General features: G+C 39.2%; 1 protein-coding gene and 1 pseudogene across 4 annotated transcripts in view; one reads left to right on the forward strand and one right to left on the reverse strand.

The window, feature by feature from the left end:
- Window positions 1–13,514, forward strand: part of FRYL (FRY like transcription coactivator) — a 260,625-nt gene that overhangs the window by 48,004 nt on the left and 199,107 nt on the right. The window contains exon 1 of one of the 4 annotated variants that reach the window (XM_032852093.1): window positions 5,004–5,015. The exons of 2 other annotated variants lie outside the window; for them this stretch is intronic. The gene's annotated coding sequence lies outside the window, so the exon portion shown is untranslated. Of the gene's footprint in view, window positions 1–5,003; window positions 5,016–10,376; window positions 10,394–13,514 lie in introns of those variants that run through there. One more of the 4 variants, XM_032852103.1, reaches the window with a different exon arrangement.
- Window positions 7,426–10,118, reverse strand: LOC116879176 (annotated as a pseudogene).

Raw genomic sequence — 13,514 nt, forward strand, 5'->3', positions numbered from 1 at the left:
CTATTTTAGTTGCTTCTAGTTTGGGATAATTATGAATATGGTTGCTGGGAACATTCTTGTATGTGTCTTTTGGTGGACATAGGTGCTTTTTTTCCTGGGTAGGTACCCAGCAATGGAATTTGTAATTCTTTTTTGATAAGGGGCATATTCCCTTGGGAATGTTTAGTCAAAGTACTGTGTGTGTTATCTATCGCTGTGTAATGAATCACCCCAGAACTTAGTGGCTGAACGCAGTGAGCCATATCTCAGTTGCTGTGGGTCATTTTCTGTAGGGCACAGCATAATCGGGAGCCTCTCACTCAGGGATTCTTATAAAGCTGCAATCTTGGTGTCAGCAAGGGCTGCATTCATCCTAAGACTCAGTTGGAGGGGAAACAAAGGAGCCCCTGGGGGTGCTTTCAAGCACAGTGTGGTGATTATTGGCAGGTCTCAAATCCTTTCTAGCTATTGGCCAGAAACTAGTTCCCTGGGCTTCTCCCCAGGGCACTTAACAACATGGCAGCTGGTTGTAAGGTTGGAGCAAGGGAGAAACCCAAAATGGAAGCCATGACCTTTTCAAAACCTGTTCTTGGAGTGACAACCTGTCACATATGCTGCATTCTTCTAAAAAAATTTTATTGTGTTAAAAATATATATAATATATAAAATATATAACATGAAATACACCATGTTACCCATTTTTGAGTGTATAGTTCATTTGCATTAAGTACATCACACAACCATCCATCTCCAGAACTTTCTCTGTCTTTCCAAACCAAAACTGTAGACCCCTTAAATATTACTAATGCCCCATTTCCCTCTTGCCTCAACCCCTGACAGCCACTCTTTGATTTCTTTCTCCGAATCTGGCGACTCTGGGTCCTTCATGAGCAAAATCATAATGATATTGGTCCTTTTGTGACTTATTTCAGCTTAGCAGAAGGTCTTCAAGATTTCATCCATGTGCACGTGTCAGAATTTCATTTCTTCTTTTAGGCTGAATAGCATTCCATTGTACGTATACACCGTGTTTTACTTATCCATGCGTTTGTTGGTGGACATTTGTTTCCTCCTTTTGGCTAATGTGAAAAAAATGCTGCTAGGAACATGGATGTTCTGCTGCATTCTGTTCTTAGAAACAAGTCTCTAAATACAGTCCTCACTGAAGAGGAGGGAATTACCTGAGGGTGTGAATACCAGGGAGTGTGGGGATCATGGGGCCCCTCCCAGAGGCTGCCTACCATACTGTTGAAGGCAGTCTTTTTTTTTTTTTTTTTTTTAAAGATTTTATTTATTTATTTGAGAGAGAGAGAGAGAGAGATCACAAGTAGGTAGAGAGTCAGACAGAGAGAGAGAGAGAGAAGCAGGCTCCCCGCTGAGCAAAGAGCCCGACATGGGGCTCGATCCCAGGACACTGAGATCATGACCCGAGCCGAAGGCAGCGGCTTAATCCACTGAGCCACCCAGGCGCCCCTTGAAGGCAGTCTTAATAATTGTTCTCTGTTCAGCTATGCCACCAACTGGATATACATTTAAGCTTATCTATTTTAATTTTGATACTTAGTAATTGTTCTAAAATGTAATTTTGGTTTATAATCACGTATAACAGTTTCATAGTTCCAAAGTCAAATCTGCAAAACAAGATTTATACAAAGGAGTCTAATTTCCATCTCTGGTTACTTTCCCTTCCAAGTAATTGCATTCTAAAAATTGGTTCTCCCATTCTGTTTGTTTGTTTTTAAATATAATCAAAATGTATATTCATATATATTATATAGAATACTATATGTATGCCTTACTTTTTTCACTTACTATATCCTGGAGATCCCTTCTTCGTAGTAAATTACTCATTCTGTTTTACAGCTACATTGAGTGAATAGACTGTGTGGTTCATTTAGCCGGTTCCTAATCGGTGGGCATTTGAATTGTTCCCAATTTCTTGTTCATAGTACTGCTATGAATAGCCTTGTGCATATACATGTCTTTTTATATTTTGCCATTGTGTATTTGGGACAGATTCCTAGATACGGAATTGCAGGGTCAAGGGGTAAATGAGTGTGCAGCCTTACTAGATATTGCCAGATTTATCCTCTCGTCTCTCTCTCTCTCTCTGTATTCCCATCAGTAATGTGTGAGAGTGCCTGTACATAACCTCAGCAACAGAATATGTTGTCAGTTTTTTTGGTTTTTTTTTTTGCCGAATGGGTATCCTTGTCGTTAATTTCCATCTCATTAGGAGTGAAATCGAATATCTTTCTTTTTAAAAAGATATTATTTATTTATTTGACAGAGATCACAAGAAGGGGGGATAGTAGGCAGAGGGAGATTTGAGCGGAGGGGAGGGGGGGCTCAACCCCAGGACCCTGGGATCATGTCCTGAGCTGAAGGCAGACGTTTAACCAACTGAGCCACCCAGGAGCCTCTGAATATTTTTTTTTAACTTTTTAAAATTTCTTTATTTCTAGACATTTTAGAATCATTTAAATCAACAATGAATTTCTAAAGATACTATTACACCAAATTTACATTGAGGTATACATTGGGCTGAATATATTTTTATATGGTTAGGATGTAAGTGCATTCCTTTTTCTGTTAACTATTCAGTATTTGATTTCTACAGTGGTGGAGAATGGCCAATAAAATCATGACTATGTAGCATATCTGAATCTCTTTTACCTGAGGTATCTTGAGGACCAATCTACTTTGGCTAATTTTTTAATCAGGTGTCTTGCTGGGTTGAATGCACTCGTCTGCATGTTGACAAATCGTACTATACTTGCTTCTCAGGTGTGATTTTGTTTGTACATCAGGGCCAGCCTGCAGGTTTCTTTTGTGAATAGTACTAGCATTTACTGCTTGCAAAAACAATTTTATGTTATCCATCTTTTTAATTCTTACAGGTCTTCTTACTTCTTTTCTCCTTTCCTCTCTCTCTCCCCCTCTCCTATAAATGAGGTTAAGTCACTTTGTTAATATTGCTTAATATTGTATAACTCTACTACATACATCGTGCTGCCTTCTCATCTGAGGTCATTTCTCTGTAATTATAACGGAGATGAGATTTCTATAGACTGGTTTTACATGGGACTTTTTAGATACTAATGTAAGCTTTAGTCTGTTTGGATCACCTCTTGAAATAAATGACTATTTTTTGTCTTCTTACATATTGAAGCAATAAAATGGTTGGGCGATTTTAATAATTTTAATAATTCCATCCTGAATGGGATTTGTTTTTGTCTTTGGAAATGCAGTGGGGACTAAACCTTTTAAACCTGTTTTAAAAGTTAATTTCCCAAAGTCACATTTCACGTTTTTGGTGTTTCAGCAGTAATAACTAAAGAGAAGTGTTTGGTTATATTATTTTAAGGTAAAAATACCTTCATGGAAATTCTTAGTGAGCTTGCTTAAGATGAAATTAGGACATTAAGTGTGAGTTTCTGCAATATGATTTTTTTAAAAAAATGGGTTTGAAACCTTACCCAGGAAAGGTGGTTATAGGTAAGAATCAAATCATCATTTGATAGTGTGATCTTCAATCATATTGCATTTGGTTTGGAGTGGTGAAAGTTTTTATTTTTAAAACTGAGAATCTATAAAACAAAGAATGTTTCCTGTAGCTCCTGGTTTGATAGGTTTCTGAAAGGCTTAAATGATAAAATTGTCCCAAGTGAAATACTGCATTCCACATAGGATTTATGTAACCAGTAGTCAGGTGAAAAACCTGGTGAGGTGGGAGAGTGACTCACTTCCTTGCTTTGCACTCTCCACTATTTCCTCTCTCCTTTCCAATCCTTCGTGAAAATTCCGGTTTCCATTACAATCACAGCCTTAATCCACAAGCCCAATCTATTAAAATATAAGCATTTGTTATTTTGTAATGAGTTCCATTTGTACCATATAGGAACTTTCTAAACATTCTCCTTGTAGGACAGTTGAGGAGGGATGGTCCTAGAGCTGGATGGATCTCAGATTTCATAAGGTCGTAGATCTGTCTTATGCACTCTTTGTGTCCTTCACTGCCTAGCTTGATAAACCATCAGGCTCAGCGAAGGTAGTAGAATTATGTCTGTTCTTATTTATTACACTCTACCTGGCTTTACGTTTCTGGAAAGCTTGAACTTTTTTTCTTCCCTTTTTTGCTTTATTCTAATAAATCATCTAGTTAGTATTTACATCTACCCTTAGTATGATTTCAGTGTATATTGAGATTCTTAAGAAGAAGAGTATAATATCTAAATTGGGAAGTTGGTGCAGAGACAGCATTTCTAGGGTATTATTCTGATGACCCTGAACTGTCCATTAAACTGAGCCAGGGACCAACTATTATCCCAACATAAAGGAGGAATAAAGGAAAATGGGCCTATCCGGCACTAGGAGAAAAAGGATGATTTAAGTGTAGTGCGGAAAAGTTTCATTTTAAATCACAGATGTGGCAATTGATACTTGTGTAGTTCGTCGATTTTCCCTGTAAATGTAGAGACTGCTAACTGGGTTTTGCAGCTGATTGAATTATTACCGGTGTTTAAACTGAGCATCCATCTTTGAGAAACATTTTAGGTGAAAGATAATTTTAAGAACTCTGGCTACAACAGAGGAATTTCACTTTCCTTTGTAAAGTTGTCCTAGGACTTTTAAATTAATAATAAGACATTAACAGAAGATTGAATTTAGTCTTAAAATAAGCAACAAAGCTCTGTGATTTGTTGGCCATAATATAATTTCTCCTTTCTCCCTCTTTTTTAGACTTAAAAAAAAAAATCGATTTGTAGCTTCATATCACAGTGGTTAGAAAAGATGCTTGATATGATATCAGTCCTCTTAACTTTGGTCATACTTGTTTTGTGGCTTACCATGTGAACTGCTCTAGAGGATGTTCCCTGTGCACTTGAGAATGTACTGTTGCTTTTGGATGGAACGTTCTGTATATATATCTGTTAGGTCTGTCTTGTCTAACATGTCATTTAAGGTTGATGTTTTCTTATCATCTGTCTGGATAATCTATCCATTGATGTAAGTGGGGTATTCAAGCTGTTCTAGTACAGCAATTTCTCCATTTATATCTGTTAACGTTGGCTTTATGTATTCAGATGCTCCTATATTAAGTTCATAAGTATTTGCAAATGTTATGTTCTCCTGTTGGTTTGACCCCTTTATCATTATATAAGGCCCTTTGTCTCGTCTCCTCTTCTTACAATCTTTGTTTTGAAGTCTGTTTTTTTTTTTTTTTTTTTAAAAAAAATATAATTACCAGCTTTTTTTTTTTTTTTCCTTTTTTTTGGGGGTTTTTTTTTTTTTTTAGAGGGTGTGTGTTTGAAATGGGGGGGGGGGTGGGGGGGGGATAGAGCTGGAGCGGTGCAGAGAGGGAGGAAGAGAGAAAGAATCTTAAGCAGGCTCCATGCCCAGCTTGGAACCCCATGCAGGGCTTGGTCCCAGGACTCTGAGATCATGACCTGAACCAAAATCAATAATAGTTGGATGCTTAACCAACTGGGCCCACCCTGGTGCTCCCAGAATATCTTTTTCTATCCCTTCACTTTCAGTCTGTATATGTTCTTACAACTAAGGGAGTCTCTATTGGGCAGCATTTAGGTTTTTTAACTTTCTTATTTTTATTTTTCTTAAAGATTTTATTTATATATTTGACACAGAGAGAGATCACAAGTAGGCAGAGAGAGAGGAGGAAGTAGGTTCCCTGCCGAGCAGAGAGCCCGATGCGGGGCTTGATCCCAGGACCCCAGGATCAGGACTTGAGCCAAAGGCAGAGGCTTAACCCACTGAGCCACCCAGGCGCCCCTATAGGTTTTGTTTTTAATCCATTTAGCCACTCTGTCTTTTGATTGTAGTATTTAGTCCATTTATATTTAAAGTATAGTTATTGATAGATATGTACTTATTGCCGTTTTGTTCATTGTTTTTTGGCTGTTTTTGTAGTTCCTCTCTTCTTGCTCTCTCTGTGGTGTGATGACATTCTTTAGTGGTGTGTATTTACTGTAGGTTTTGTTTTGTAGTTAAGGTTAGCCTTTACTTTAACAACTTATATCTGCTTATATCTATAACAGGCTGTTTAAGTTGATAAAATAGTTGCCAACTTAAGTTTGATCTGCATTTGCTCCACATTTTTACTCCTCCCCTACGTTTTTGATGTCACATTTTACATCCCCCCCCCCCTTTCTCTTTTAATCCTCTCCCTTCTCCAACTCTCAAAGAAGTACCCAGAGATTAAATGCAGGGAAGCTCAAAGAGCCAAGGTGAGCCAGCCCAGCTTTAGCAGGCTCCCTCCCACAGGGGCCAGAGTCTGGGCACAGGGGTCTCCTTTCAGAGCCTGATAGTAAAAGCTGGTACGGAATAAGGTGGTTCCAGAGGCTAGCCATAAATGGGGCACCCCCAGCAGGGCCAAGCTGTGTAAGAAATGGTGTCTGTTGGCCTCGTCAAAGAGCTCCTTCCCTTGGCATCTGGAAACCTGCCACTGTGTGCCCCATAGGAGGCCAAGCCTAAGGCCCCGGCTCTGGACCAGGCACGGAAGCAGTGGAAAGCAGCTCATGGCAGTGGGTGGTCATGTGCTCAGAGAACTTACATCTTTTTATCTTGCGTATCTCTTAGCTAATTATCGTTCTCATAATAACTACTTTTGTCTTTTTAAGGTTAGTAATAGGTGATGAATACATTATTTTTATTACCTTTCCAGTGAGATTTACTCTTTGATAGGTGTTCCTTTACTGATCAGTGCTCTTTCTTTTCAGCTTAAAGAGGTCATTTGAATGTTTCTTATAAGGCTGGTTTAGTGGTGATAAACTCCTTTGTGTTTTGCTCCTCTGGAAATCTCTCTCCAATTCTGAATGACAACTTTGCTTGATTGGAAGTTTTCTTCTTTTCAGCATTTTGAATTTATTATGTCACTCCTTTTTGGGCTGCAAACTGTCTGCTGGAAAATGTGTTGGTAGTCTTCCCTTTTACAAAACAAGTTATTTTTCTCTTGCAGCTTTTAGGGTCTCTTTGGGTTTTTCCGATTTGGAACTCTGGGCCTCCTGGATCTGGATGTCTGTTTGCACCTCCAGGTTAGGGATGTTTTCAGCAGTTCTTCTTTTCAAATGAGATTTCTGTCCCTTTTTTTCTTTTCTTCTGGGAGCCCTGTAATGAGAATGTTAGTCAATTTGATGTTGTCCCCTAAGTCCCTTAAGCTATCTTCACTTTTCTTTTTTCCCTACTTGCTGCTCTGATTGGGGGAGTTCTCCTGCCTTTTCCTTGAGTTCACTTATCCTTTCTTCTGCTTCATCTAGTCTGCTGGTGAACCCCTCTCTTGTCTTTTTCCGTTGAGTTATCGTGTTCATCATCTCTGGGACTTCTGTTTAGTACTTCCAGAAGTTTTCCATCTCTTTGTTGGTGTTCTGTGTTCATCCATTCTTCTCCCCAGGTTGGTGAGCATTTTATGTCCATTACTGGGAACTCTTAATCAGGTAGATTACTTATCTCTGTTGTCATTAAGGGGTCTTTTTTTTCTGAGGTTTTTATTAGAGCCAGATCTTGGCTCTGTTCCATCTGGCGAAAGTCCTTCAGGATCCCCATCATATCTGCGAAGCTGTTGGCCTTGGACAGAGAGCCACAGTTACCCTCTTCAGATGAGCCGCGGGGGGGCTCTGTGTTGCGGTTTGCAACATTTGGGGCTGGCAGAAGAAAGCAGTGGGACTGGTGGAAGCTCAGGGACCTCTACCTTGGTCTCCTTGGGGATGTCAAGGGAAGTTGTACAGTGGGTAGAGGATCCTAAAACAAGGTAAGGGAGAAGAGACATTTAAACTTCCTGGAGATAAGATATCTGTTGTTAATGAACCCAAAGCTGAATCACCTGCCAGTATCTTAGCAATCTGGCTGTGCAGGTGGCTTAGCTCATCTTGCGCTTCTGTGGTGTGGCTTACGGCACTGGCAGGGCTGGTTTCTTCAAGGTCAGGAACCTCTCCTCCGACCCCTGCAGTCTGGGCACTGAGGTATTGCGCTGCATGACAATCTGAGGATTCGGCTGCCAGGTACGCCTTAGGGGCTGTGTGTCTCCCCTGACCCGGGCACATGTCTCCTCTTGATCTGCAGCTATCGAGGCGATGTCACCCTGAGTGGGGACGCAGGTTGGACATGTTGGGCAGGGTCTTGAAGGGTGCCCAGGGACCTGACTTTCAGGACAGGTTGGTCCCAGTTATTCTCACTAAACTGCGAGTAGCCCTGTGTGGCTTGTCTTGCCATATTGGATGGTCACATTGGCTACCATTCCTGATATTTCAAATGGTTCCTGCACTTGAAGGACAAAGTAGCCAGAGGGCAGCTGTGGGGGCACGGGTTGGCTGGAAGCATGACTCCTTTCTATCAGGCCATCTCAAGGAACACCAGATTTCTCTTCCTAATGGCCCCTCCTACCACAGCAGGCTCCCCCCCATTTTTTTTTTTTTACTTTCGATACAGCCAGTTTGTTCTTTCTTTATTAAATAATTAACACACAGTATAACTATGCTTAAATCTTTAATTCTGAGGTTCAGAATCAATATAAAAACATTGAAATCATAATTACATTTTAGATTAAGAACTTTATTGCATAGAACTCTATATATAACAGCTTGTTTTTTTTTTTTTTTTTTTTTAAGATTTTATTTATTTATTTGACAGACAGAGATCCACAAGTAGGCAGAGAGTCAGGCAGAGAGAGAGGGGGAAGCAGGCTCCTTGCCAAGCAGAGAGCCCGATGCGGGGCTCGATCCCAGGACCCTGAGATCATGACCTGAGCTGAAGGCAGAGGCTTTAACCCACTGAGCTACCCAGGTGCCCCAATAGCTTATTCTTTTAAAAGATAAAAAGAATCCAGATAAGCGGTATTCTTAGTTCATTTAGGAGCTTTGTCAGTTTCCGTAGCTGCGAAGTTGAACATTTATAGAAGTTATGGGTTTGTTCTTTATGCACAGTAGGCCCTCAGTAATTAGTGGTTGTTTTTGTCATTCTTAACTGGCTACTTAATTCGGATTTTTAGGGCACCATTTCTTTGGGTGCAGTGAACCAGTTCTGAATTCTACCCTCTTGTATTTGTCACTTGTTTAAACTGACTTAACCGCTGTGAAGAATAAAGCCTATTGGCGGAGTAGGGTGGGGTTTTTGGACTTTTGTGTGCAGTCCTTTTAGAGTTACTGCGTGTGCTGGAATGTGAAGGCTGAAGCTTTGTGGCATGTTCTATATGGTCATCCATAGTGACCAAACTCATTTGGAATGTTGTTTTGTTACTGACTTTGAAACGTGTTATTTTCCATACAGAGGATTTTGATCTGAAGAAATTGCTTCTCATCTTCTATAAATTTCTAGAACGAGAGGACCTGTCAATCAGTGTAAACCTCACCCTACACAATATTTCCTTTCATAAACATGGGGAGGAGGCATCCCCAAGATCACCATTTCTGGGATAAAGCCAGGCACCGTTGTGTAACAAGGATGGTATGGGATAGCACCCAACTTCGGAGCTTGTCACATGGGGAAGCTGTGGCTCACAGGCCTACAATCATGTTTTTTTTGAGCTTTAATAGGTTACTTAAATGATTGGCTTTTTTAAAAAAAATTTATTTATTTATCTTATTTATTTAAAAAAATTTTTTAAAAGATTTTATTTGTCATAGAGAGAGAGAGAGCAGGCAAGCATAAGCAGCGGGGAGCAGCACACAGAGGGAGAAGCAGGCTTCCTGCTGAGCAGGGAGCCCTATGTGGGACTTGATCTGAGGACCCTGGGATAGTGACCTGAGCTAAAGGCAGATGCCTTAACTGATTGAACCACCCAGGCATCCCAGTATTTTGTTTTTTTTTTTAATCAACAGCTAGCCATCTCCTGAAAGAGAGGCAAAAAGCTGTTCGTAGAGTCCCAGATTGTCGATGCAGTGAGTCTTCTGACTGCTCACTGGAGAGATGGTGAGCCCCGCTTACTTGGAGCGGTCTTTCCTGTCCCCTCTTCCACTTACACTGAGGATTGTCTCCCTTGTTTGTACCTGATTGTTGCTTGCATGTATTTGGGTAACTTCTACCAAAGCACCCGAAACTGTCACCACACGTGTCTCTCTTCTGGCTGGTCTGTAAGTTTCTGGGTGGTGGTGGTTGTGTCTCCGTAGGTACCACTTAGTGCACATCCTGGGAACTCAGGCTTGACCATGAGTCACTGTTAAGTGCGTGTCTCCCTGGGGCTTGTGGAGACTCCTCATTAACTGGTCCAGTAATATCGTTGGATGTTATCTCTAACAAATCTTTAATGAAAGACCTCAAGAGAAACTAATCCCATCCTGTATCCTCTACCACCCCCATCATACCCATTCTTATTTCTTTCTCTTATGCCAGTGCAAATTCTCTATTTCCTTTATTTCTTTCAAGAAACATTTCAAGTCCTTCTCCATGACGCTTTTTCAAGGTATGTTTAATTTTGGTTTTTAGTAGCTAAAATTTAGAAATCTGGGAAAAGGTGAGAAATGTTAACCAGAACTGGAATTTGGAATTTCTCATTAAAATACATTATTCTTGGGGTGCCTGGGTGGCTCAGTGGGTTAAAGCCTCTGCCTTTGGTTCAGATCATGATCCCCCAGGGTCATGGGATCGAGCCCTGCATCAGACTCTCTGCTTAGCAGGGAGCCTGCTTCCCCCCCTCTTTCTCTGCCTGCCTCTCTGCCTACTTGTGATCGCTGTCTGTCAAATAAATTTAAATAAATAAATAAATAAATAAATAAATAAAATAAAATAAAATACATTATTCTTTTAGTGGTGCCTAGGTGATGCAGTTGGTTGGTGTCTAACTCTTGGTTTCGGCTCAGGTCATGATCTCAGGGTCACGAGGTCAGTCTCTGCGCTTAGCACATTCTCTCTCCCTCTGCCCCTCCGGCTCGTGCTCTCTCTCCCCCCAACATAAATAAATCTTAAAAAAAAAAAAAAATTATCCTTTTAGTAATGAAAACGTTTGTAAACATTTTCCTCATTTAAAAATCAGAAATTATGTTAATTATGTTAAATTTTCAAATTTTTTTCCAAGTAATTCAAAACCTCAAAGTAATAGGAATTTTAGGTAGACCTTATGGAAAGAAGGTGAAAGTTGGTTTATAATTTTCAGGTTATCATGAGAAAGGGGTCTTTTGTTGCATCACTTGGCATTTTATATCTTATAAAAGGTATAGGGATTGGCTTTATTGTCCTTATTTATAAAAGGTGTTTTTTTTTTTTTAAGATTATTTATTTTAGGGCACCTGGGTGGCTCAGTGGGTTAAGCCTCTGCCTTCGGCTCAGGTCATGATCTCAGGGTCCTGGGATCGAGTCCTACATCAGGCCCTCTGCTCAGCAGGGAGCCTGCTTCCCTCCCTCTCTCTGCCTGCCTCTCTGCCTACTTGTGATCTCTCTCTGTCAAATAAATAAATAAAATCTTAAAAAAAAAAGATTATTTATTTTAGAGAGAGAGAGTGCAAGAGAGCAGGGGGAAGGGTAATGGGAGAGGGAGGGAGAGAATCCCAAGCAGACTCTGCACTGAGCATGGAGCCATGCGGAGTTTGATCCCAGAACCCTAAGATCATGACCTGAGCCAAAATCAAGAGTTGGCCGCCTAACCAACTGGACTACCCAGGAACCCCTATAAAAAGTTTTTTTGGGATTTAAAATTGAAAGTCCTTTATATAGGCTCTTTTTTCCTCCCCACCACTGTCCTGCTTCAATTAAACTGTAATAATTTACTGAAAGTTAATATATATAGGCAAAAACTTTGATGTCATTGAGATTTTTTTTTCGGAGAAAACTGCTCCTTCTAAGACAAAACCAGAGGAGATCATTTGAACCAAGAACTGGTGAACTCTGGCGTACTATAAATCATGGTTGAATTATGAAAGTTTTATATTGTCCAGTTGTTTGCTGTTATTTTTTGTTTGTACAGGGCCTAGTTTTGCTGATTTCTTTACTAATTAATAATATCATTAAGCAGGTAGGGGGAAAAAGTATGATTGAAACTAAAAGTTAGTGTATAATTTGATTCTGAGTTTTAGAATAATTTTACAGTGAATTGTTTTATCCCTTTATGGACAATGTAATAAAAATGGTATTTGCTTTGTCACACAGATATTATATATACAGATACATATGTAGACATACACATAATATATTTTACATTTTTATGCTTGTGAGTTTTCAAATAATACACAATAGCATTGATTTTTTTTTACATTTAATAGTGTGTAGACAACAAAAGTTTGATGAAACCTTTACATTTATATGTAAATATATAATAATAACTAATATATAAAAATATGCTTAGTTGTATAAATAAAATATGCTTAGTTTGCATATTAATAGTCAAACTTAATTTTTATTTAGTGCTTTATTATTTTTATGAAAGCCATTTTGCTAGGCACTGTGGGAAATGCAACAATTAACTTCTTACTCTTTAGGGGCTCATACTGTCAGAGCCAATTCTTAGAACCACAGAATTTTAGAACAGGAATAAATGTAAGAGATTATCTTCTCTTGGATGGGTGTGTGTTGTGTGTGTGTGTGTGTGTGTGTGTGTAAGCAGCAGTCTTCTGATTCCAACCCACTTCATTGTTTTCTGTCCCCTACCTCCCCATCCTCCCAGACATGTAATAATGTCATTTTCTGTGCAGGGGAGAGAGTTCAAGCAGGCAGATGATTGGCTGGTGTGAAATGTGTGGCTTTTCAAGTATCTCTTCCATCTCCTTTGTTAGTAAGCAGGAGGAATTGTAGGCTATTTTTTTTTTTAAGTCTAGGGATTTAAAACTATATACTCAAGAAATTGTTTTAGTGGGTAGTGACTAGAATGTAACACTTTTAAAAATAGATTGGAGACTTATCAAAATGTATTGCGGATTATTATTTCAAGCGTATCATGTGGGTGTGTATATGTATACCTAACATACACATATATATATATTCTGGGTTATATAAAATGTATTATAAGTACATTTATATACAGTTTTTTTTTTTTTAATTTTTTTTTACAGCAGAGGAGAGTTCAGAAACATCTCTCTAATCTGTCCATTTCACCTTTGTTTTAAACCTGGGGAGCATCCATTGATACTTCCCCCTAGATATATGACGACTTCTTTTTGCAATGCTCTCTTGCTATCATGACCTGACATCAAGGTAAACTTTTCCACATAAGTAGAAATATACCAGGTAGAAATATACACAGGTGATATTTTACCACAGTTCATCTGAATAAAAGTCATGCAGTGAGGTTTTTGTTTGTTTGTTTGTTTTTTGTTTTTGTTTTGTTTTTTCATCACACTGCCTCTGGGTACAAAAAACACGTCGGTGGATCTGTTAATCTGTAAGTGTTGTTTACAATGTGCCTAACTTGGTACCAAGATGTGATTTAAGCACCAAGAGAATTTGGATTATTTAATACTAGTACATAATAAAACTGCTTATCAGATATTCATGTGGGCACATACAGAGGCATAATTGTATTCTTGTAATGCACAATATAAATACTAATATTGTTTTGGAGAATCAGCATGGTATGCTGAAGCCATGGTTTGGAA

Source organism: Lontra canadensis, unplaced genomic scaffold, assembly GCF_010015895.1.
Source record: "Lontra canadensis isolate GAN:19392208 unplaced genomic scaffold, GSC_riverotter_1.0 scaffold1, whole genome shotgun sequence".
Taxonomy (NCBI): Eukaryota; Metazoa; Chordata; class Mammalia; order Carnivora; family Mustelidae; genus Lontra; species Lontra canadensis.